The sequence below is a fragment of the Lepisosteus platostomus genome, chromosome 16, assembly GCF_059453375.1.
Source record: "Lepisosteus platostomus isolate fLepPlt1 chromosome 16, fLepPlt1.hap1, whole genome shotgun sequence".
NCBI lineage: Eukaryota > Metazoa > Chordata > Actinopteri > Semionotiformes > Lepisosteidae > Lepisosteus > Lepisosteus platostomus.
The window spans coordinates 2,588,858-2,612,895 of NC_142626.1; the positions used below are offsets into that span (position 1 = coordinate 2,588,858).

At 54.4% G+C, this 24,038-nt stretch overlaps 1 non-coding gene across 1 annotated transcript; it reads right to left on the bottom strand.

Moving 5' to 3' along the window:
• Positions 1–696: 696 nt before the first annotated feature.
• On the bottom strand, positions 697–804 carry LOC148646704 (U6 spliceosomal RNA). Its single transcript, XR_015927813.1, has one exon. It is a non-coding gene; the product is annotated as a U6 spliceosomal RNA (small nuclear RNA).
• Positions 805–24,038: the final 23,234 nt, after the last annotated feature.

Consider the following 24,038-nt stretch of genomic DNA (forward strand, 5'->3'; position numbering starts at 1 on the left):
CTCACCCCAAGAGATGCAATCTGAGCTTCTGACAAGCCCTCAGTCTGCTGCTGGGAGTCAGAAAGATTACTTCTGGAGGCACTGGATCTAATCGAGAAATATTGATTTTTTTCTTATCTTTTATTTTTTGGGCCATCTATTAAATGTTTTCAAAACCCCACCTCCCCTCCCCTCCCCTCCCCCCTTCTCCAAGGCTTTTCCAAGTAAGGAAATTATCCCAAAAGACCTGGCACCAGGGCGACCCACGTACGGTACCCCCCTCCTGCCCCAGAAAAACACTCAAAATAGAAGCACCTACAACCAGTCTCGGGGAAAAGTATTGGAAACTCTTTCCACCAAAGAATCGGGATTCCTGATGCAGAATTCCATTGATCCAACAAAAAGGAAAAACAACTTCAGCTCCTTTTGTTTGCACAACCCATCCATCCATCCATCTAATCTGCTTTTTCCAGTTCAGGGTCTTGAGGAGGCCAGAGTCTATCCCAGCAAGCCAAGGGCAGAAGGCAGGCTACCCCCTGGACGCGACGCCAGTCCATCACAGGACACACACACACTCACACCAGGGCCGCCTGTTTTCCCAGCATGTCTTTGGACTGTGGGAGGAAACCGGAGCACCTGCAGGAAATTTCAGATGGGGGGTGCTCTCTGAGCAGAGTTTGTGTGGCCCCCCCATATTTGCATGCGTTTTCCTCCCGCACTCCAGAGACACGCCTCACGAATTTGCGTGCCTTCCTTACCCAGGGGGCACTGCTAGCCCTCCTCTGTATCGTTCCAGTTTTAGTATATGTGCAGCCGAAACAACTCTTTCTATTCAGCTGTTTATTTGTCCCTGTGGGGCGACACAGTAATTCAGTGGTCAGCATTGCTGCTGGGCCCCGGGTTCAAATCCAGACCTGGGTGTGCTGTCTGTGTTGGGAGTTTGCATGTTCTCCCTGGGTTTGCATGCCTCCAGGTGCTCAGATTTCCTCCCCCAGCCCAGAGACAGGCTGGGGGGTTAACTGGCTTCTGGGAAAACTGGCCCCTGGCGTGTCCTGTGATGGACTGGCGTCCCATCCAGGGCGTATCCTGCCTTGCGCCCATTGCTTGCTGGGATAGACTCCTGCTTCCCCCCACAAACCCGTTCTGGATCTAGTGATTAGAAGATGGATTGATGGAAGGAATTCTACAATAGTCTTTCATTACCATCAGTATGCTGCCTGCTCGTACGATAGTGGCGTTTTAAAAATCTTGTACATACTGCTTCTGTTCTGTGCCCTCGCAGACCTGAACTACAGAAATGCCCTTTGCCTACACTTGTGTGTCAAGCGTCAGTGGATTTTAAGATGAAGCGATCTGCTAATTGTGAAGAGTGAGAACTCGGCTAATTACACAGTCAGGTTTAATTTCAATGTCTCCCCCTTGGATGGAAAAGATCTGAGGCTTTGAAAGAAGTTGGGAGTGGGGATAGGGAGGGGGGGGTTGGCGTTTAATTTTTTTTTTTGGCTTTTCTTCCACTAATCCGTCTGATTCGTGCTAATTTTCCTGTGCCGCCGAATCAAAGGGACTATTTACAGCTCTAAATGGGAGAAGTTTTAACGTGCCTGGCGCGTGAGAGAGGGAGGCAGTGAGAAAGACAGGGGCGTCGGGTCATTTTGCATTCCAAGCGCTCCAGCAGAAGTAAGTGATTTTTATCTTGGGCTGTTATTTGTTTGCGTTTGTGAGCTGGCGGGGATGTTGGAAATGTATATGTGGGAGTATCAAGGGGTTGCTCCCTGGCGTCTTGCAACAAACGGCAGGATGAAATCAGCTGCTCCGATCAATTAGCTACCCGAAACCGAATGGCTTCCAACTGCTGGTAATCTAACCCTTAATATGTCATCTTCCATTCAAGCTGGGGTCTCCTGGTCTTGGGGAGCCCCAGTCAGTCTTACAGGACACCCTGAATCAGGGGTCTCCTGGTCTTGGGGAGCCCCTGTCCAGTTATTCTTCTAGGTCACCCTGAATGAGGGGTCTCCTGGTCTTGGGGAGCCCCAGTCCAGTCAGTCTTACAGGTCACCCTGAATGAGGGGTCTCCTGGTCTTGGGGAGCCCCTGTCCAGTCAGTCTTACAGGTCATCATGAATCAGGGGGTCTCCAGCCCTGGTCTTGGGGAGCCCCAGTCCAGTCGGTCTTACAGGTCACCCTGAATCAGGGGTCTCCTGGTCTCGGGGAGCCCCTGTCCAGTTATTCTTCTAGGTCAGCCTGAATCAGGGGTCTCCTGGTCTTGGGGAGCCCCTGTCCAGTCAGTCTTACAGGTCACCCTGAATCAATGTTGCTGTGTAGTATATAGATGCGTTTTTTTTTAAATCTCAGCACTTTGAAGTCTGCAGAGCAGGGAGTGCTGATCTAGAAGGGAGTCTATGATCCCACACTTGCGGAAGTGTCTTCCTTTCTTATCTATCGCTACTAATTCCTGACACTTCTAGAGCACTTTCCTGGAGCCTCCACTCAGATCTCTGTACAGGTCATGGGGATCCCCTCCACCCCCCAGCAGTGTGTACCCCCACCTGGGTGAGGCGCCAGTCCGCTCCCCACACCCCAGCTCTCAGTGGGGAGGAGAGCAGAGTGATGGAGCCAATTCAGAGAGGGGGGTTATTAGGAGGCCATGATGGGTAAAGGCCAGGGGGGGAATTTGGCCAGGACACTGGGGTAACACCCCTACTCTTTTCGAGAAATGTCCTGGGATTTTTAATGACCATGGAGAGTCAAGACCTCGGTTTTACGTTTCATCTAAAGGCGTGTTTTTTACAGTCTAGTGTCCCCCGTCACTATACTGGGGCATCAGGACCCACACAGACCGCAGGGTGAGCGCCCCCTACTGGCCCCACTAAGACCTCTTCCAGCAGCAGCCTCAGCTTTCCCAGGAGTCTCCCCTCCAGGTACTGGCCCAGCTCACACCTGCTGAGCTCCAGTGGGGCTGTTGCAGGGTGGTCTGGCTGCTGGCAATATTCCTAGATAACATTAGATAGCACCGTGTCATTCCCACATCCCAGGAATCTGATTTCAAAATCCTGACTCCCGTCTTTCCCAGGAGCGGAGGCAGGGCTCTTTAAAATGAGACAGAAGAGGAGGAGGAGGAGGAGGAGGAGGAGGAGAGGGGTGGGGCGCTGAAGAAAAAGCCACACGGATATCCAGACTCCAGTCTCGTCACACGGGGCCCGCAGGCCACCAGAAACTCAATCACATCGTAATTACCCAGGAAAAGTAATGAATTGAACGGGCTCGGAGACAGAGGAGGTAGGAAGATGGGATAGTGAATCAGGGAGCCATCACCTGATCCCGATAAGGCACCAATATCCGAACCTCCCAAACAGCCTCCCTTGCCTTAATTAATTATTACCTCCAGTTTGTTGGGGGGGTGGGGGGGGAAATTAGAATATTTTAACCCACCAAATTTGAAATCGCCAGGTGCCAGAGTCTCTCCTTGTCACAGCTTTTAGCTTTACGGGCTGTTGTTTATTTTTGTTTTGAAAGGCGGTCGAGCTCTCTATTTCTATTTCGGGGAGCTGCTGGTATTGGGTAATCAGCTTCAACAGCGTGGCTGGGGGCGCGGCTTGTTCCACACTCCCACCACCCTTTGTGTAAAGAAGTGCCCCCCCCCCGCCGCTCTTGGTGTTGAATCCACTTAAAACGGATGCGCTGAGCTGGCCGGGTGCTTTAGCCCTGCTGCGCCCTGTTCATCGGGGCCATCCAGATCTGGGACAACTGTTTCGGGAGGTGTTCTCTGCGGTGCGTGGCGCCATGCACATTGTCTCCTCACGGGGGGAGGGGGGGCCGCAGGGGGCACTCTGGTAGCGATGCCACCCCCCCCGTCGGGCCAGCGTGCCCTTTACAACCTCCGGAATATGATAATTAATATCCGCTAAATTTGAAAGGGGACCAAAGAAAAGCCAACAATAATCTCATTTTTTGCTCATGCCTGTAAGTGGATTGACCTTTTCTAGTTCTCCGAGAGCAGCGAAGAGGGGCGACTCACTTGTGAGGATTTAATTAGCTGTGCCCGGGGCAGGGGGTTAGAGAGGGGGGGGGCTTCGGAAGAGGGCAGGGCCAGAGCGGACAGCGGAAACTGAATTGATTTTCTCCGTCGGCAGGAAGGCGGGATGATTTCCACGGACAGGGACAGCACGCGATACACAGCGCCTCCCAGGAGGAGCCCATCCCTGGCAGGGCAGCCCCGTCTTGAGCTGAGATCTTCTTTGCAGACGTTTATCTTCTTCCATTAACCCTTTGACCCACTGGAGCTCCGCAGGTGTGAGCCTGGCCAGTACCTGGAGGGGGAGACTCCTGGGAGAGCTGAGGCTGCTGCTGGAAGAGGTGTGAGTGGGGCCAGCAGGGGGCGCTCACCCTGCCGTCCGTGTGGGTCCTGATGCCCCAGTATAGTGACGGGGACACTAGACTGTAAACAGGCGCTGTCCTTCGGATGAGACGTCAGACCGAGGTCCTGACTCTCTGTGGTCATTAAAAATCCCAGGGTGTTTCTCGAGAAGAGTAGGGGTGTTACCCCGGTGACCTGGCCAAATTTCCCCCCTGGTCTTCACCCATCATGGCCTCCTAATAATCCCCCTCTCTGAACTGGCTCCATCACTCTGCTCTCCTCCCCACTGAGAGCTGGGGTGTGGGGAGCGGACTGGCGCCTCATCCAGGTGGGGGTACACACTGCTGGGGGTGGGTGAGGGGATCCCCCTGACCTGTACAGAGCTCTGAGTGGAGGCTCTAGGAAAGAGCTCTAGAAGTGTCAGGAGTTTAATTATTAATGATTATTAAAAGGTGTTCAGTCTGGGCCTTCTTTTTCAGGACACGCCCTTGCTAAGTTCCAACTCCCCATGTGTGCTGGAAGTGTCTTTCAGCCAGCGTGCACACAGGCTTGTGTTGTGATCTGTAGTGCCGCGTGCCAGATCTGAACTCTGTGCAAGTCCCGACCACCTGTGATTCTTAATCTATCCCACCTGCCCAGGGCACAGAGCCCAACCCCAATCAGGGATCCCCAATTTCTCTCCTCCCACTGCGAGTTTTAGGGTCACCCCGAGGTCAGCTGCGATGATATTGTTAGCTGCAAAGCAACTCTGGGGTACCTTTCAATAAGCAGGCTTTGAGCCAACTTCAACCCTACTTCTCCTGTAATCAAGGTCTCAAACGGCAGTGCGGTCTGCTTGCTTACACTCAACTGCTCTCGCAGGAAGAGGCGGGCAAACCAGACATCCGGTTCCGGGGGGTCAGGCGACCTTTTGACCTTTGACCTTTACGTTGCGCTAACCTACGGCGCTCCCGGGTGCGAAACTCTTGTGGAGGCTGCTGTAGGGAATCACACGACTGACTGACACACAGACACACAACCCAGGACCGTCCAGTCCCTGCAAACTTTTCTATCACCCACCCGAATGCACTCTCCCTAAACAGCAAACGTCGCGGCGCCCGCCATCAGCTTCTGTCTGTCAGAACGGGGACGTAAACCGAGCATAATGATCAACGGGAAGAAGAAACAGCCCCAGTGTCTGGCGCACACTTTATTAAACCCATGCATAAGCCCTGACGCGCGTACACATTTAGCAGAATAACAGGAGACAGGTCTGTCGGTTTCCATTCCCCCAGACGCAAGTCCTTATGTGCTTGAGCACCGCAGTCCTCGTTATGCGCTGGAAATAAAAGCCGAGCTGGAATACAGTAAAGAAGTTTGGTTTGTTTTTTGTTTTTTACTGTCTTTTTTCCCAGGTCTGTGTCCGCCGTCGGAGTTACCCGGCGTGAAGGGTGAGGCCGTGTGTGTCTTCATCATGAGGACGTCGAGGCTTGGCCTTCTGCTCCAGAAAGCAAACGGCATCTTCTGACGGGAGGTTAGCGTGGATGGATTTCGGCCGTGTGCGCAGGGGAGACGTTCCGGAGGCGTCATTTTCTCTAAATGAACGCGGGGGATTTAAAAAAAACAAACAAACAAACGTGAAAGCGAGTGGACTCGAAACCGTCCTGGACACAGATCTCCTGCAGCGAGCGAGCGAGCAGGCAGGCACACGCGTGACCTCGTGTGACCCGGGGCGTCTTCAGGCAGCTGCATGCCGCAGGCGGAAACACGGGGCTGCAGCGGGAAACGGGGAAGGTTCTGCTGGGGGGATGTGGCCCCGGCGCTGTCCAGGCCGGGCAATTACAGCGATCTCCGTCACTTTGTGCAGATGCTGCCCCTTGCGCGGAAACGCGAAGTCGGCTGCGGACGTGAGATTTGTGCAGAGGCGCGGTCACGGCCTCCTGCGCGCCGTGGAGCAGCGTCTTTCCTTGCAGGGATGTCCGCTCGCTTTTCGCCTCTGTCTTAGGTTGCCTTTTGTCGTGGTCTCCCCCTGAGTGCGTTCTGCCCGATTCTCTGCTGAAATAATGGGGAGGGGGGTATATATCGGATTTGGGAAATGGGTATTTGATGTCCTGGATCCTTGGGACGCACTCCTTTTCACAAAGAGTGGCGGGTGCGTGGAACAAGCGGCCCCACCTGGTGGTGGCACCCTGTATCCCGGCTGCTTTTCCAAAGTCGTGCGCCAGGATCCTTGGATTAGCGCAGGCTGAAGTTCCTGTCCTTTGTACCCCTTCCGGTCTCCCTGGCAGCCATGAGCTCTCCATGCAAGACAAAAATCCTGGGAAAGAATTGTTTTGAAACCACTTGCTTTGTTGCAGTTCAGAATTTGTTTTGGGTTCCCCCCGCTATGGTGAAACATTGGTTGAATGCAAAACGTCCCAATTCTGCAAGAGGTCTGGACTGTGCATGCATCAGCAGTGCCGAGCACAGCTGTAAGGAAGTGTTCTCTTCTCGGGTCTGTTTTTAACAACAGCCACCTTGAACAGGCGCCCGCTGTTGAGCTGAGATCTGTTCAGAACTCATGAGTCTGGGGGTGACCCGGTAGTCACCAGTAGTAATGGATCAAACAGTTAAAAAAACAGATGGATCGTGAAACACAATCATTGCTTAAAAGTCCAATTCACTGTTGTGGGAGAGCAGGAGTCTATCCCAGCAAGCATCGGGCACGAGGCAGGGTACACACTGGGAGAGACGCCAGTCCATCACAGGACACACACACTTCAGGGCCAGTTTTCCCAGCAGCCCATTAACCTCCCGGGACTGTGGGAGGAGACTGGAGCAGCTGGAAGGAAACCTATGAAAACCCTGGGAAGAACATGCAAACTCCACACAGTCTGGGGCTGTGGATGCGACTGAAAAAGGCCCGGGCTAGGCCAGGTGTGTGTCGAAGGGGGCGTGTCTGCAGGTGATTGCTTCAGAGCAAGGCGAGCCACTTCTCCACCAGCTGCAGACTCCCAATTGGAAGGGTGTGGGCTTCAAAAAAAAAAACTGAACGGCCTCCGCCGGCGCCTGACCTTCCTGGGCCCCTGTTGTCGTAAATCTTGCGTGCAGCGGAAAACAAAAAAAACCAACACGCAACCAAAAGTCGAGTCCTATCTTCGTATCATCCATCAGGCCGACCGCCCCACTGGCTACGACAGAGCTATTTTTAAACGGCTGTCGTGTAACCCGGTCCACTCTCTTCGTCTCCTAGCAGATTTTTGGGGGGGGGGGTCTGATTTAATGAAACAGCTGAGCGGATCTTCTCTCTGGGAAGGCAAAAAAAAACAACCCCCTCTGTCAGGAAAAGACGCATCGGAAGAGCAACATCCATGGGCCGTGCGTGAAATGTTCATTAAAGCTATCCTCCGGCCCGCGCGTGCAGAGATCTAATCCTTTATGACGATGTGCAATTGGCTGTGAGTGTTCGGCGAATGTTGTCAGATTTTTTTTTTTTAACGAGAAGAGCCCGCGCTGTTCGCTGGACGTTTTGTCCGGCGTGTTGGGTTGGGGGAGGTGCCCCAGCGTCTAGGCGATCTGCGCTTAAGCTTTCGGAGACGTGCCGACACATCACCGGACCCGCGTGGAGATCGGCCCGGGCTGTCGTGTCTCCCCTGCAGTGTCGGACCGTGGAGCGTCGAGGGTCTTAGGGTCTTAGTCTCAGAGCGCTGCTGGGGCTCCGGACGCTGGGTGCCGTCTGTGTGGAGTTTGCACGTTCTCCTCGCGTTCGTGTGGGTTTCCCCCGCCGTCCACAGGCAGGCTGGGAGATGAATCGGCTTCTGGGAAAACCGGCCCTGGTGTGTGTGTGTGTGTGTGTGTGTGTGTGTGTGTGTGTGTGTGTGTGTGTGTGTGTGTGTGTGTGTGTGTGTGTGTGTGTGTGTGTGTGTGTGTGTGTGTGTGTGTGTGTGTGTGTGTGTGTGTGTGTGTGTGTGTGTGTGTGTGTGTGTGTGTGTGTGTGTGTGAGATGGCCTGGCATCCTGTCCAGGGTGTAGCAAGCTCTGCTCGTTCACATTGAGCTGTCAGAGCAGGCTGCATGGCGAAACTGCGCCCCAGAGAGCCCAGAGAGCCCCCCCCCTCCCCTTGAGCAAAGCTGTGCTCTGCGACGGCTGTCCTGCAGAGTGGGCGAGCCTGCTGGGTCCTTGCAGGGTGACCTTGTGTGGCTGCCACTCTCTCACTCTCTGTTTCTGTCTCCGTGCTCGGGGCTGCTGGGGCATGAATGACGAAGCTGGCTGCTCAGTGGCGCCCCCTGGGGGGGGTCACGCAAGCAGTGCAACAAGACGAGCGTTTACTGGATGGGGGGGAAGTATTGGCCAGCGTGGACCTGGGCAGCTGTGGAGAGGGGGATCCCAGTGTCCTTTTCTGGGGACCACCCTGTTGCAGCTCTGGGCCTGATGTGCGGAGGACAGCCAGTCACCTGATGTGTCCTGGGCACGATCCACTTGTCGAAGTGGTGTGTGTCCCAAGCACAACGGAACGCCCTTAAACACCGTCTACCCTTCGTCCCCCCCCCTCCTCTTCCTCCACGGAGCGCAGGCAGACGAGCTCCCAGTGGGATCGGACTGCTCTGCGGCGGCTGGAGAAACGGGGATGTTAATTGCAGCTGACAGATGTTATTTCACGGCTGGGCGTTAATATATATTTTTCCCCCCTTCCTCTGTCTCTCCCCTACTTTTTGTTTTTTTTTTTCCGCTGTGGGAATCGAGGAGGGATGAGGGCGGAGTGAGTCTCTGTGCCGGGAGATTTATTCCCCGTCTTGTGGGAGGGGGGGGGTGTGGCTGTCTGTTCACGTCTGTTTCCCTGAACCGGTCGTGGTGTCCAGACAGCAAGGCATTAATCTAGTCCTGGGATTGCCAGCCAACGGTTCCTGGTGACCCACAAGTTAAAGAAGGCGAAAAACAGTCATGCGCTTCCAATTAAGCCAGTTATTAAGTCTGTAAAGTGTTCGGTTGTCTAACTGAGGGCTGGGCTGGGAAAAAAAAAAAAACACAGTTAAGGGGTGTGGCCTGTGAGCTGCTGTGTAGAGGGGTGTGGCCTGCAAGTTGCTGTGTAGAAGGGTGTGGCCTGTGAGTTACTGTGTAGAGGGGTGTGGCTGATGTCTAGAGGGGTGTGGCCTGTGAGCTGCTGTGTAGAGGGGTGTGGCCTGTGAGCTGCTGTCTGTGTAGAGGGGTGTGGCCTGCGAGCTGCTGTCTGTGTAGAGGGGTGTGGCCTGCGAGCTGCTGTGTAGAGGGGTGTGGCCTGTGAGCTGCTGTCTGTCTAGAGGGGTGTGGCCTGCGAGCTGCTGTCTGTGTAGAGGGGTGTGGCCTGCGAGCTGCTGTCTGTCTAGAGGGGTGTGGCCTGCGAGCTGCTGTGTAGAGGGGTGTGGCCTGCGAGCTGCTGTCTGTGTAGAGGAGTGTGGCCTGCGAGCTGCTGTCTGTCTAGAGGGGTGTGGCCTGCGAGCTGCTGTGTAGAGGGGTGTGGCCTGCGAGCTGCTGTCTGTGTAGAGGGGTGTGGCCTGCGAGCTGCTGTCTGTCTAGAGGGGTGTGGCCTGTGAGCTGCTGTGTAGAGGGGTGTGGCCTGCGAGCTGCTGTCTGTGTAGAGGGGTGTGGCCTGCGAGCTGCTGTCTGTGTAGAGGGGTGTGGCCTGCGAGCTGCTGTGTAGAGGGGGCCGACTGGAGTATGTGTCGTTGCTCAGGAGTTTGGGTTCCATATTTTTACTTCTTCCAGCTTGTTAAAGAAGGCGAAAAACAGTCCCGCGCTTCAAATTAAGCCAGTTATTAAGTCTGTAAAGTGTTCGGTTGTCTAACTGAGGGCTGGGCTGGGAAAAAAAAAACCCCACAGGTAAGTGTGTGGGCCTTCAGGAACGGGACTGGCTACGCCTGCACAAGCAGCAAATAGATCCAGAAGGATAACTGCAAGAGGAAGAGCTGGACTCTTTGATCTGAAACTTCAGGAGCGAGCGTACCTGAAGAGCCTGCAAATATGTGGGGCGATTGGGCCCACCCCTCTCTTCCGGATTCCTCCATTCCCCTCTTGCCTCTGTCCTGAAAGCATCCCCCCCCACCGCTGTCAGATCGCTGTTCCATCCACCCGCTACTCTCTGTGCAAAGACGCGCCTCCCGCTCTCTGCCCTGATCGCTCGGTGGGCTCCCTGGGTTTCTTCCCCAGCTGTCACACAGCGGTTTTACTGCCCTCCCACCTGCCTTGGTCCGTGACCAGAGTCTTGAGGAAGCGCTCAAGAGGTCCGATTCGGCGATGGCGTGCCCTGAGCTGGCAATGGAGAAAGAGGGGGGGCGGAGAGAGAGAGAGAGAGAGAGAGAGGAGGGGGTGCTCTTGTAAAACAGGAGCAGGGGGCTGCAGCGAGCGCGCTGTCGAAGAAGGAATCGAGAGGCGCCATTAAGCGGAGGAGAGGTATTGATTTCTTTCACAGAACCCTAAACGGAGCGGGCAGCCATGGTCCTCAGCCGGCCCGCTAATGGGTCCGTGATTGCTTTGCGGTAACGAGGCTGCGGCGGGTAATTTGGAGGCGGCTGTTACTCGGTAACGGAGCTCGGGATTTTCTTACCTGATCGATGGTCGTCCCGATTCTCTGCACGTGCTGAATGCAGCCAGGCTGGGTCTTCGGGATGTGCTGCAGCGGGCCGTGGGTGGGGGGTACCCACGAAATTCAGGACTGCACCTCGAGAAGGAAGTCCAAGCCAGGAGAAGACATGGCTTGCACAGCCATTGATATGCATTTGTGCAAGCTTCGGCAGTTGCAGTGGCACTGTGCACTGATTTGCTGTTGTGATGATGTCACTGTTTCCCTGGTGCCGATTAGCCTCAGTAGCGCCCACTGCAGGGCAGGAGCAATGTGGGCAGCTCTGTTGAGCTATTTGTCTTGAATCTCCCCCAACACACACACACACACTCTGCAAGACCGACTGAGCTCACAGCTGCCTGAGCATCTGACAGAGGACTGTCGCAGCTCTCCCTGGTAACACAGCCGGCCAGAAAGGGGGCGATGTCACACAGCAGCCCGAGAACGTTCCAGCCTAACCCGAGCCGGGCTGGGCCAAGTTTTGTGCTTGTGACAAAACCCAGATATACTCTGGTGAGATTGGGTGTAGGTGGACTGTTTGTGGGGGATGATATGGCTTCTGAAACCCTTGGACAGTTTGAGAGGGGACAGCTTTGAAATTTAAAAGCCCCTGACATTGTATTGCACCTTCGCTCAGATGAGTATTGGCGTTCGATTGCCTTCTGCAGCAAACAATAATACTAATCAGCCACTGCCATTCCTGCCATCAATCACATTGATTGAACCGCCGATTAGTGCTACTGATTTGATCTGGAAACTACAAGTAAGCTCATTTCTCTTCATTGATTAATAATTATATCATTAACACCAGTTTGCATGGTGGGGTGGAGGTGCCTCACATATGGGTTGGCTCCTGGTTAACCCAGGGGCATGCTGGCAGGTCGGTGGTCTTGATGAGCACATGTGGGATTTTTCACCATGGTGAAGAGCATCTTTTCTGAATGTCTCCTGCCATTGCAGAAGGGTGTGGCCTGTGAGTTACTGCATAGAGGGGTGTGGCTGCTGTGTAGAGGGGTGTGGCCTGTGAGCTGCTGTGTAGAGGGGTGTGGCCTGTGAGCTGCTGTCTGTGTAGAGGGGTGTGGCCTGTGAGCTGCTGTGTAGAGGGGTGTGGCTGCTGTGTAGAGGGGTGTGGCCTGGGAGCTGCTGTCTGTGTAGCGGGGTGTGGCCTGTGAGCTGCTGTGTAGAGGGGTGTGGCCTGGGAGCTGCTGTGTAGAGGGGTGTGGCCTGGGAGCTGCTGTCTGTGAAGAGGGGTGTGGCCTGTGAGCTGCTGTGTAGAGGGGTGTGGCCTGTGAGCTGCTGTGTAGAGGGGTGTGGCCTTTGAGCTGCTGTGTAGAGGGGTGTGGCCTGCAAGCTGCTCTGTAGAGGGGTGTGGCTGCCGTGTAGAGGGGTGTGGCCTGCGAGCTGCTGTCTGTGAAGAGGGGTGTGGCCTGTGAGCTGCTGTGTAGAGGGGTGTGGCCTGTGAGCTGCTGTGTAGAGGGGTGTGGCCTGCAAGCTGCTCTGTAGAGGGGTGTGGCTGCCGTGTAGAGGGGTGTGGCCTGCGAGCTGCTGTGTAGAGGGGTGTGGCCTGCGAGGGACAGAGAGAGAGGGAGTGAGAGGGACAGACAAAAAGGTGGAAAGAAAGAAGGAGAGAGTGGAGACACTGAGAGAAAGGAGGGGAGAGAAGTGACCTCCTCCCTCCATCCTCTACGCTGCTCAGCTCCCCTCACCCGAAAGCGCAGGGTTGCTAGGTGACCAGGCTGCTTCGGAGCCTCGGGGGGTTGAGATAAATTGCAAGTGATGTCACAGGAGGTGAAAGCCAAGCACAAAGCGAACCTGGAGCGCCGGCTGCAAAAAAAAAGAAGAAAAATGGGGGGGGGAGCTGAGGAACACTTTTCCTGGGAAAAATTACCTCAATTAATCTTACAGCTCCTGGTGCTGTAAAGCAAGGAGGGAGTGGGGGAAGGAAGGAAGAAAAGCATGTTACAGCAGGCTCATGGAGTCGGGGGTCACATGGCCCTCCATCTTGGGGGGCGGGGGGGACTGAGAGGTTTCATGACTGACCACAGGGTTAATCTTCAGATGGGAGGGGGGTTTCAACCACTGGGACACCTTAGCTGGGGGAACAGACATCACGGGGCAACAGCCTTTCGAATCCAGGAAACTGTTTTGCTCACACACACACACACACACACACACACACACACACACACACACACACACACAGAGCCGCACTCTAGTCCCGATTGCATGCGGCATTGATCCAGTGGAAAAACACAGCCCCCGGCGTGGGGGGCTATTGATCCAGCCTGTTAACACATCCGCACGCCCGAGTGCAGCTCTCCGGCTGGCCTGGCCGCGCTGGGCGAACTGGCGTATTCACCTTGTACAGGCTGAATCACCCCCCCCCCCCCCCCATGATGTCTCTGTGTGACCGCCCGTCTGCCTGGCTGTGGTCAGCCCGTGTCCCAGTGAGATCGGGCTCTGGGACAGTGTGGTCAGTCTGTCTGTACCAGTGAGATCGGGCTCTGGGACAGTGTGGTCAGTCTGTTTGTACCAGTGAGATCGGGCTCTGGGACAGTGTGGTCAGTCTGTCCCAGTGAGATCAGGCTCTGGGACAGTGTGGTCAGTCTGTCTGTACCAGTGAGATCGGGCTCTGGGACAGTGTGGTCTGTCTGTCCCAGTGAGATCGGGCTCTGAGACAGTGTGGTCAGTCTGTCTGTACCAGTGAGATCAGGCTCTGGGACAGTGTGGTCAGTCAGTCTGTACCAGTGAGATCGGGCTCTGGGATGGTGTGGTCAGTCTGTTCCAGTGAGATAGGGCTCTGGGACAGTGTGGTCAGTCTGTACCAGTGGGATCGGGCTCTGGGACAGTGTGGTCAGTCTGTACCAGTGGGATCGGGCTCTGGGACAGTGTGGTCTGTCTGTCCCAGTGAGATCGGGCTCTGGGACAGTGTGGTCTGTCTGTCCCAGTGAGATCGGGCTCTGGGACAGTGTGGTCAGTCTGTCTGTACCAGTGAGATCGGGCTCTGGGACGGTGTGGTCAGTCTGTCTGTACCAGTGAGATCGGGCTCTGGGACAGTGTGGTCTGTCTGTCCCAGTGGGATCGGGCTCTGGGACAGTGTGGTCAGTCTGTACCAGTGGGATTGGGCTCTGGGACAGTGTGGTCAGTCTGTACCAGTGGGATCGGGCTCTGGGACAGTGTGGTCAGTCTGTCTGTACCAGTGAGATCGGGCTTTGGGACAGTGTGGTCAGTCTGTCCCAGTGAGATCGGGCTCTGGGACAGTGTGGTCAGTCTGTCTGTACCAGTGAGATCGGGCTCTGGGACAGTGTGGTCTGTCTGTCCCAGTGGGATCGGGCTCTGGGACAGTGTGGTCTGTCTGTACCAGTGAAATCGGGCTCTGAGACAGTGTGGTCAGTCTGTACCAGTGGGATTGGGCTCTGGGACAGTGTGGTCAGTCTGTCCCAGTGAGATCGGGCTCTGGGACAGTGTGGTCAGTCTGTCTGTACCAGTGAGATCGGGCTCTGGGACAGTGTGGTCAGTCTGTCTGTACCAGTGAGATCGGGCTCTGGGACAGTGTGGTCTGTCTGTCCCAGTGGGATCGGGCTCTGGGACAGTGTGGTCTGTCTGTACCAGTGAAATCGGGCTCTGAGACAGTGTGGTCAGTCTGTACCAGTGGGATTGGGCTCTGGGACAGTGTGGTCAGTCTGTACCAGTGGGATTGGGCTCTGGGACAGTGTGGTCAGTCTGTCTGTACCAGTGAGATCGGGCTCTGGGACAGTGTGGTCAGTCTGTCCCAGTGAGATCAGGCTCTGGGACAGTGTGGTCAGTCTGTACCAGTGAGATCGGGCTCTGGGACAGTGTGGTCAGTCTGTACCAGTGAGATCGGGCTCTGGGACAGTGTGGTCAGTCTGTCTGTACCAGTGAGATCGGGCTCTGGGACAGTGTGGTCAGTCTATCCCAGTGAGATCGGGCTCTGGGACGGTGTGGTCAGTCTGTCTGTACCAGTGAGATCGGGCTCTGGGACGGTGTGGTATGATCGTGTTCCGAGAACGCTCTCTCCCTGTCTGCCTTTCCGTGGAAGTGTCCTTTCCCATCCCATTTCCTCACAGGGAGGAACCCCTGCGTCCCGCGCAGTGTCGTCCTACGCAACTGCTGTTCGCCTTTAAGGAAACGGTGGAAATGTACAAGTCCTGCCCCCCCCCCCCCCCACCACCCCTGCGGGACCGCCCTTGTGCTTCTCCTCTCCTGTCGCCCCCCCGCCGCGCCTCTCCGTCTCCGGCCCCGACGAGCCGTCACTCTGAAGTTTCCCCCGTCACCCTCACGTCAAGCGGCGCCCAGGCATTCGCTGACAGGTGGTGGCGGTGGTGGCGGTCGGGGGGGGGGAGTTGTGTTGTTCGTCCCTGCCGGCTGCCAGTCTCATCGACGCCCGCCGACACCACCTCGGCCGAGAGCTGACAGCAGGTGAGAGATCCGGAGCAGCTGCTGCCCCTTGACCCTTGCCCTTTGCCCTCTGCCCTCCCCTGTCTGATCTCGCAAAGGCTGAAGGGGGAGTTTCCTGCTGATGGCTTGTCTGGGAGAGGGATTAAAAACAAACAAACAAACAAACAGGCTGTCTAGATCCGAGCAGGACGGGACCAGGAGTCTCGCGGTCGGCCGCCGGCGTTGCTGTGCCAGTCTTTCTGTGTCGCCCTGTCTTCATGAAAGTCAAGATATCATCCCTCCATCTTCTAACGGATTCTTCCACTTCAGGTCATGGGCAAGGGAGGGGGGGCAGAGCCTATCCCAGCATGCAATGGGCACAAGGCAGGGTACACCCTGGATGGGACGCCAGTTCATCACAGGGCACACACACACACCAGGGCCAGTTTACCCAGAAGCGAACTCACCTCCCAGCATGTCTCTGTGTAGAGGGGTGGGGGGTGGGGGGTCCCACTTTGGATTGTGGGAGGAAACACATGCAAACACGGGGAGAACATGCAAACTCCACACAGACTGCACCCCCAGGTGCCCCCCAGCGCTGCGAGGCAGCAATGCTCATCACGACATCACTGTGCCAGCTGAGACACATTCACTCAGAAATTATTTTACCTGAACTCACGGATTTGAACACCCATCCGTTCTGCAGACACACACACACACACACACCGGCACACAACTTTACACAAAGAGGCGCAGGGCCTCAGTCAGCTCCTGGGGCACACAGCTGACAAATGGGGCGCCCCCCCCCTCCCTCGAGTCCCAGCAGCAGGGAGAAACGAAAAAAAGAAAGAGAGGGAGGGGGGATGTTTATTAAATCACACGCGACATCGTTTGGCACAATCGCAGCTAAGTGCTAGATGAGACAAGAGCAGGCTTCTCGCGCGCGGAGGCGTGCGCGCACACGCATACACACACACGTGCACGTGCACGCACACGCACACTCGCTTGCGCGCTCGCTGCCGCCCGGTCCGTCAGATCTGGTCGTGAAAACGAGGTGAAGACAGTCGCCGGGCTGGCTGGCTGCTGCTGCTGATGACGAGAGAGGAAGCCGGCGGAGGAGGGACGCGGGATCGAACCAGCCCGCCCTGGGCGAAGCCTCCCTTCCTTGAACAAATTGTAAAGGGTTAATTAAGTGATGTTATTATGTTACATTCCACAGGTGTGAGTCATGCACATGGAGTACATTGGGGGACATTACATTTATTGCTGTCTGCCTACTGCTTGTGGCATTTTGGGTCGTATTCTCGGTCTATGAATGAATTAAGACTTGCGATTCTGCTTCACACAGACTGAGATGTTGCGAAGAGGTGAGAGCTGATTAAAATTCACATAATCCCACAACGCACCTGCTGTTATCTCTTAAAAACACTACAACCCCGCGGGCTGTTCCTGACTCTCTCAGGATCGACTGAGAGGGTGAAAACAAGTGCAAAAAAACAAGGAAGTTAAAAGTCATCCAGGTGGGGCTGCACATGGGTGGAGGTGGAGGGGAGTCCCCATTACCTGTAAGGCGCTTTGAGTGGAGTGTCCAGAAAAGCGCTCTGTAAGTCTAAGCAATTATTAATTATGATTCTTATCACTGCAATAAATCCAAAATGCACACAGAAAAAAAATGTTACGGTCTTTAAATACTGTCTCACAGTACCGGGGGGTGCTGTCTGTGTGGAGTTTGCATGTTCTCCCCTGGTTTGTGTGGGTTTCCCAAAATTGTGCCTTGTGCCCGTTGCTTGCTGGGATTGACTCCGTCTCCCCTGGCGGCCCTAAAGCAATTTCATCGAGATCTCCTCTTAACGTGCAAATTTGAAACCCCAGTGGAATCTCTTTCATGCTTCTGATTTTGTTTTTTCAGGATTGAGAGGCCTCATTTTTATGCCCAGCATTTTTTCTGCTTTTAGCGTGGGGGGGGTGGAGAGTGTACGGTCTGAAACCCGAGCCCGTGACCTTCCCTGTCTGCACCGCGCGCTGTCTGAGCCCTGCCTGGGATCCTCGTCCCATTAGAAGGAAGAACGCCGGGCAGGAGAGGCCAGGAGAGCAGCCCCCAGAGAGCTATCACCTTGCCTGCTCCTCGCGGCAGGTTACAGAGGCTCATCGCCAAACGCGCGTAGCCGGGCCCCAAGCGGCACTCAGATTACACCTCCCCGGGCCCTGGGCTGGGGGGAGCCACAGAGCGTTTTAACTGCTACTTGCATTACTGAGCCAGCAGGAGGCGCTGTCCCTCCCCCTTTCAGACACGGGCCGATCCGCTCTGGTTCTCCCCTCGGCAGTGGGAAGAGGCGCCGGAGGGTGGAGCTGTCCGTCTCGGGGAGACTTCCAAGATGTCCGGAACAGCCCTATCTTCTCCTCCTGCCTGGCAGAGACAGGGCTATCGCTTCTAGAGCTCCAGACAGGTCCCAGCCCCCAGTCTGTCTTCCCTGGCCGATGGATTGATAGCGACAGTCTAAATGATCAGGGACTGGGCATCACTGAGGCAGTCTGGGCTAGTGGTGAGAGCTGAGGCACTGGGAGAGAGAGTTGGAGGCAGTGTGGGCTAGTGGTGAGAGCTGAGGCACTGGGAGAGAGAGAGGGAGGCAGTGTGGGCTAGTGGTGAGAGCTGAGGCACTGGGAGAGAGAGAGGGAGGCAGTGTGGGCTAGTGGTGAGAGCTGAGGCACTGGGAGAGAGAGAGGGAGGCAGTGTGGGCTAGTGGTGAGAGCTGAGACACTGGGAGAGAGAGAGGGAGGCAGTGTGGGCTAGGGGTTAGAACAGTGCCTGAGGCACTGGGAGAGAGAGAGGGAGGCAGTGTGGGCTAGTGGTGAGAGCTGAGGCACTGGGAGAGAGAGAGAGGGAGGCAGTGTGGGCTAGTGGTTAGAGCTGAGGCACTGGGAGAGAGAGAGGGAGGCAGTGTGGGCTAGTGGTTAGAGCTGAGGCACTGGTCGAGATGGTGTTCAGTTCCTGGCAGCTCAGTTCAACCATTATTCCACACAGCCTCCCTCTCAGGCAGAAATGCAGAACAGGGAGGCCAGTTAAATGTACTAGGGGGTATGTCCTCTTTTCTCTTCTACTGGCCCTTGAGTCAAACATACAGTTACTGCAAGAAGGTACAGAGCTGTGACACCATGGCGACACCACAGTTACCCTGAGAAAAACGCAGCGAACCGACCAATCAACCAGTCACAGCTCACCTAGTGCGATGTACCTTCCGTGCCCCGGCCAATCAGGATCCCCGCAGTGCGATGGCAGGTCACCGTTCCTTCACTGGTTAAAGAATGATGGCAGGTCCTGTCATTTCACTGGGTCTCCAAGTTCCACACAGCATCCCCTCGTTTCTGAGCGCGTATCTGTCACACGTGGATCAAAGAAGCCAGCTGTTGCTCTCCTTTTTAACATTAACATCAGTGCTGTGAAGTGCACAACTATAACGGGATTTAACGTCTTACATTTCAATGGCTGAGAACTCCAGGCGACCAGTGGAACCAGTTGGTTCATGTTGTTGTCTTGAAGTACAGGGGTTTCCTGTAATCCAAGGCCTTTACCCGAGGCTGCGATTTCCTCATCTTGTCATGCTGGAGGCTCAGTTAAATAAGTAATTGTAGTCCATCCCTCCAATTTCTAACGGCTTCATCCAAATCACAGTGGTGGAGGAGCTGGAGTCTATCCCGGTAAGCAACGCTCACAAGGCAGGGCACACCCCGGGCAGGATGCCAGTCCCCCACAGGGCACACACACAGCCACAGATTCACATCGGGGTCAATTCTCCTAGAAACCAATTACAGGGGAGCTGCAGTCTGCAGTCAGATGGGTTTTCAAATCTTGGTGACAAAATAAATTCACTGACGTTCTAGGACACTTTTTACAGTTTTGGAATTTAGCACACAATCGAGAAGTTTGCGAAAGTACAGTCAATCGCCGTTGTATCGAAAACCCCCTGGTCTTGCCACGGGCAAGAGCGAGAGTTCATGAATTGCAGCGTGAAGTGGCCCTTCCTGCTCACTAGTCCCTGTGCTGACTAATGTACTGCGATGTGAATCAGCCCTTCCTGCTCACTAGTCCCTGCGCTGACTAATGTACTGAGATGTGAAGCGGCCCTTCCTGCTCACTAGTCCCCGTACTGACTAATGTACTGCGATGTGAATCAGCCCTTCCTGCTCACTAGTCCCTGCGCTGACTAATGTACTGAGATGTGAAGCGGCCTTTCCTGCTCACTAGTCCCTGTGCTGACTAATGTACTGAGATGTGAAGCGGCCCTTCCTGCTCACTAGTCCCTGTGCTGACTAATGTACTGAGATGTGAAGCGGCCCTTCCTGCTCACTAGTCCCCGTACTGACTAATGTACTGAGATGTGAAGTGGCCCTTCCTGCTCACTAGTCCCTGTACTGACTAATGCACTGAGATGTGAGCCAGCCCTTCCTGCTCACTAGTCCCTGTACTGACTAATGTACTGAGATGTGAACCAGCCCTTCCTGCTCACTAGTCCCTGTGCTGACTAATGTACCGAGATAAGAGCGAATAAGTACAGGTTGTGCAGCAGATATTTCACCGCAGAAATGTTCCAGCGTGATCCGCAGGCAGAGTTAACCAGTAAGTAGTATTTGCCAGTGAAACCGTCTGGGAGAGGAGAGCAGTATTTCTACTGGATTAGAAGAGCTGGACTCACAAGCCTGCTTGTTTACAGGGTCACAGGGCCGCTCCACCTCACCGGAAGTCCTGCTGCCTCGTTCTGAATCCCAGAACATGGCGCTGAGCAGACCTGGAAATCTCCTCTCTTCTGTGATGTCAATGGGAGGTTTTGACAAGTGACTGTGTGCAGTTTACTGCCATTGTGGTTTGAAATGCGCACATCACTGGCGACTGAAACCAGAGCAGGCAGAGGAAACCCAGGCAAACTTGGGGAGGACGCGCAAACTCCACAAAGAAGGGCGGGCCGAGTTCCCAGGGCTGAATTTGAACCCGGGGCCCCAGCACTGTGTGGCAGCAATGCTCACCTCTGTGCCACCCCCCAACTTAATGGCAATTGATCGACGGTGTTTTCAACTCCTTATTATTCCGGACCAGCCACGAATATTGGATTTCAAGCGCGGAGATGAACGTTTCCGTGCTCTGTAACTCGGTACACGCGCAAACTGTTCCGCTCAGCTCTTCTGACCTTGCTGCCCCCTATCTGACTGCTGAATTCACGTTTTTTAAATAGAAGTTTCTGAAATCCAATATATCACCCAGACGATCTGGATTCCTCCGGCTCGCCGTGTGGCCCATTCGACTGAAATGTTAATCTGACGTTTTCTTGCACTCCGAGAATAATATTTATTTTTCCGGTTATTTACCATAAATGATTACACTGTCATGCAGCTCATTTCTGTAATATCTTTGATCAATGGCTCTACTGCCAGAAATAAGGCAGTAATCTCTTTTTCAGGGCATGGGTTTTATACGTGATATACGTTGTTAATAAATCAACTTGTAGCTGGCAGCCCAGCTACAGGTTTCTACATTTCATTTATGTTTTTCGCGATCGTTCTGTGTTTTTACAGTGCCGATATTTGACATTTAACAAATGCCAGTTCGGCCCCAATCAGATCTGTGCGGTTGTCGTGGCACACGAACATGACAGACGCCGCTGGCGCGGAGCAGTTGCTGAAACCAAACGCATCTTCTCAGCTCCATGGATGGGAAATCCAACCAAGACGAAGGCCTGTTCTTTCGCTGTCCTTTCAAAGCCGTGCCAGACGAACCCCGACTCCTGCGCTGGCCCACCCTCAACGGCTGCCCGGCCGATCTCTCCGGTATCAGAAAGGAAAGCGCAAGGGAAAAGAGGACGTCCGGTCACCCTAGCTGAAGCAATGGACTGGCGTCCCATCCAGGGTGTAGCCTGCCCTGCGCCTGTTGCCTGATGGGATAGGCTCCGGCTGCCACCCCGGATTGGAAGACATGGATAGAACACGGAGAGAGGGAGGAGCTGGCAGGAAAAAAAACTCCTGCCTTTCGCCAAAAGGTGTCGGGCATCGCAGGAAGAAGCCACCGAGGGGCGCGCCGTTACTTAGGGGGCAAAGACTTGCAGGCAGATGCTCTTGAAGACGAGAGAGGAGGAGAGGCAGGAGAGGAAACTGGCTGAAGCCTAGCAGGTGCCGGCAATCAAGACAAAAAATGAACAAGGGGGGGCTCAGTGTTTGTATCCCCATTAACTGCAGAGGGGCGCGCCGTTACTTAGGGGGCAAAGACTTGCAGGCAGATGCTCTTCAAAACTTTCATGGAGTCCCCGAGCGGAGAGGGGATTCTGCCCTCTTCCCAGAAAAGAGCCCAGTCTGTACTCGTCTTTCCGAAGGAGGTGCTATCCACTCGGCCCTTCAGCTAGAGCTAAACTAAGATGGGATCTGGAGACTCCCCAAAGCATTCCCCACCACGCCGAGCTTCGTAGCTTTCTTGAATATATATATCTATATTACTTCATACCCAGACCTTTCCAGCAGTACCTCAGGGGCTTAAAAAGAACCAGCCCTATTTTACCCGAGAAACACATCAGTTAGACAGCAGGCTCTCTCCCCGGGGGCTGGGGAAATGGGTTGGGGTCACTTTGGGATGACTTTCTACAAGCACAGAAAAAAAACAAACACTTTCATTGCTGCTGGGCGGTTTTTTTTTCCTTACCCGCCCCAGCTCTGGATATCTCCTGCTTTCCCAGAACTCCGTGCCTTCCCCCGGTCCCAAATTCTGCGAATCCCCCCGGTCAGTCAATTTCTAGCTGTCACATAACCTACAAACTGGACCACCAGGAAGAAAGCCCACATGGGCAGACCCAGGATGAACATGCCAACTCCGCACAGAAGGATCCCCAGGCCAGACTCAATCCCAGAGTCCTCACCGCCACTGTTCTGCCATTCCACTGCGCCGCTGAGAACAGTAATAAAAATGAACAATAATTTAACTGTAAATCAATACTGCTGTAGCCAAGCGCATCGGGTTTTTTTCTCCCTTTTCCATGAGATTTCATTAGACTCCTTTCATTAAAATCAGAGTTAATTACCTTTCTCCACAGCAGCCAGGCTGAATTCTAATTCAGAACTGAATCCCAGGGCAACTGGGAGATAAAGTCTGCTTCCTGTCTCCAGATGCTGCGATCTTGCCCCATCCGTTGCGTGTGTGCGCGAGTGTGTACAGTATAGAGGGTTTTTGTGTGTGCAGTGTGTGTCTGTAGTGTGTATGTGTTTGTAATGCGTGTGTAGGAGTCTTGTGCTTGTGTGTGTGTGCATGTGTGTAATGGGTATGTGTGTCGGTAGTGTGTATGTGTCTGTAGGAGTGAGTGTTGTGTTTGTGTGTGTGCGCATGTGTGTCTATAGTGTGTATGTGTTTGTAATGTGTCTGTAGGAGTGAGTGTTGTGCATGTGTGTAATGGGGAGTAGTGTGTATACGTTTGTATTGTTTGTGAGTAGTGGGAATGTGTGTGTAGGAGCGTGTGTTGTGATTGCGAGTGCCGTTTGTGTGCTTGTGTCCACCTGTCCATACCCAAGTGGTGACAGAAACTGTGAAGATGCCTCACAGTCGAAATGACTTCTGTACAAACCACAGACTGGCATCTACCCCTTAACACGAAAGTAATGAAACTCTAGTTTCTGGGTCGACGCACCCGGGCAGAGTGTCTTTGGAGGGAACCCAGGAGGAGAAAATAAACACAGAAGAACAGGAGTCAAAGCAAAGCCCACACAAAGGCCTGTCTGTACGTGGAGGGGGCTCCTCAAAAAATGAGTTTTGGACCAATATTGGCACAACCTGCACAAACTCCCTCCTTCCCCAACATTTCTGCCCTACCGAGGCAACCTAAATTGGCCACTGAGTCAAGCCTATTGATCCCATTGATCGGTTAGGTTATCGGCCAATCGACTAACGAAGACGACGGGAGGGGATGAAAACCGTCGCCCGGCCAATATCCGAAGAATAGTCCAGGTGTGCCAATCCAGGTATGCCAGTCTAGGTGTGCCAGTCCAGGCGTTCTTCAATCCTCAGTCGAACTACTGAGTTGCTTCCATTTTTGTTTCTGGGCTCAAAAGTTGTTGCTTTAAGTCTTGCCCGAGTTGCAGTACTGAAGGCCTCCGTTGTCTCTGAAGAGGCTCATATGAAGGTGCATCGTTTGAATAAATTCACGAATTGGTGGGGGTGGGGGGGTGGAGCTAAGACACGGGGGGGGGGGGGGGGGCGATTTGGACCGAGTGGGGTTGATTCTGCTTCGCTGGCCTGGCTGTGTCCTGCAAGATTTTAGCCACAATCAAGACTCCTTCGCTCTTCCCTGGCCACCACCTGGGTACCTGCCCAACACTCAGCCTCCCTGCCCTGGTCTCTCTCCATCTCTTTTCTGGTTTTCCAACTTTTCCTTTTGCCTGCTTGTTTAAAAGACGTTCAGCTCAACCCATCCCCCCCTCCCCCCACCCTCCCTGCTCCAAATCTCCTCTGCCATCGCCACCCAGTGTTAAGAGAACTAATCATTATTGTGCTGGATTAAAGGCTAATGAGGCATAGTCATTCCATTTTTAAGTAACGGTGATAATGGACAACCATTCTTCTAATTAGCAATTTGCGCCGAGATGGGAGCGGGCCGCGAGTCGGCGATGTGTGGCGTGCACGTGGGCCTGCGGGCGTGCACGTGGGCCTGCGGGCGTGCACGTGCCCTGGATCTGGACCTGTAGTGATGGGGGGGGGGGGACCTCATGGGTGCAGGGGAGAGATACTGGGG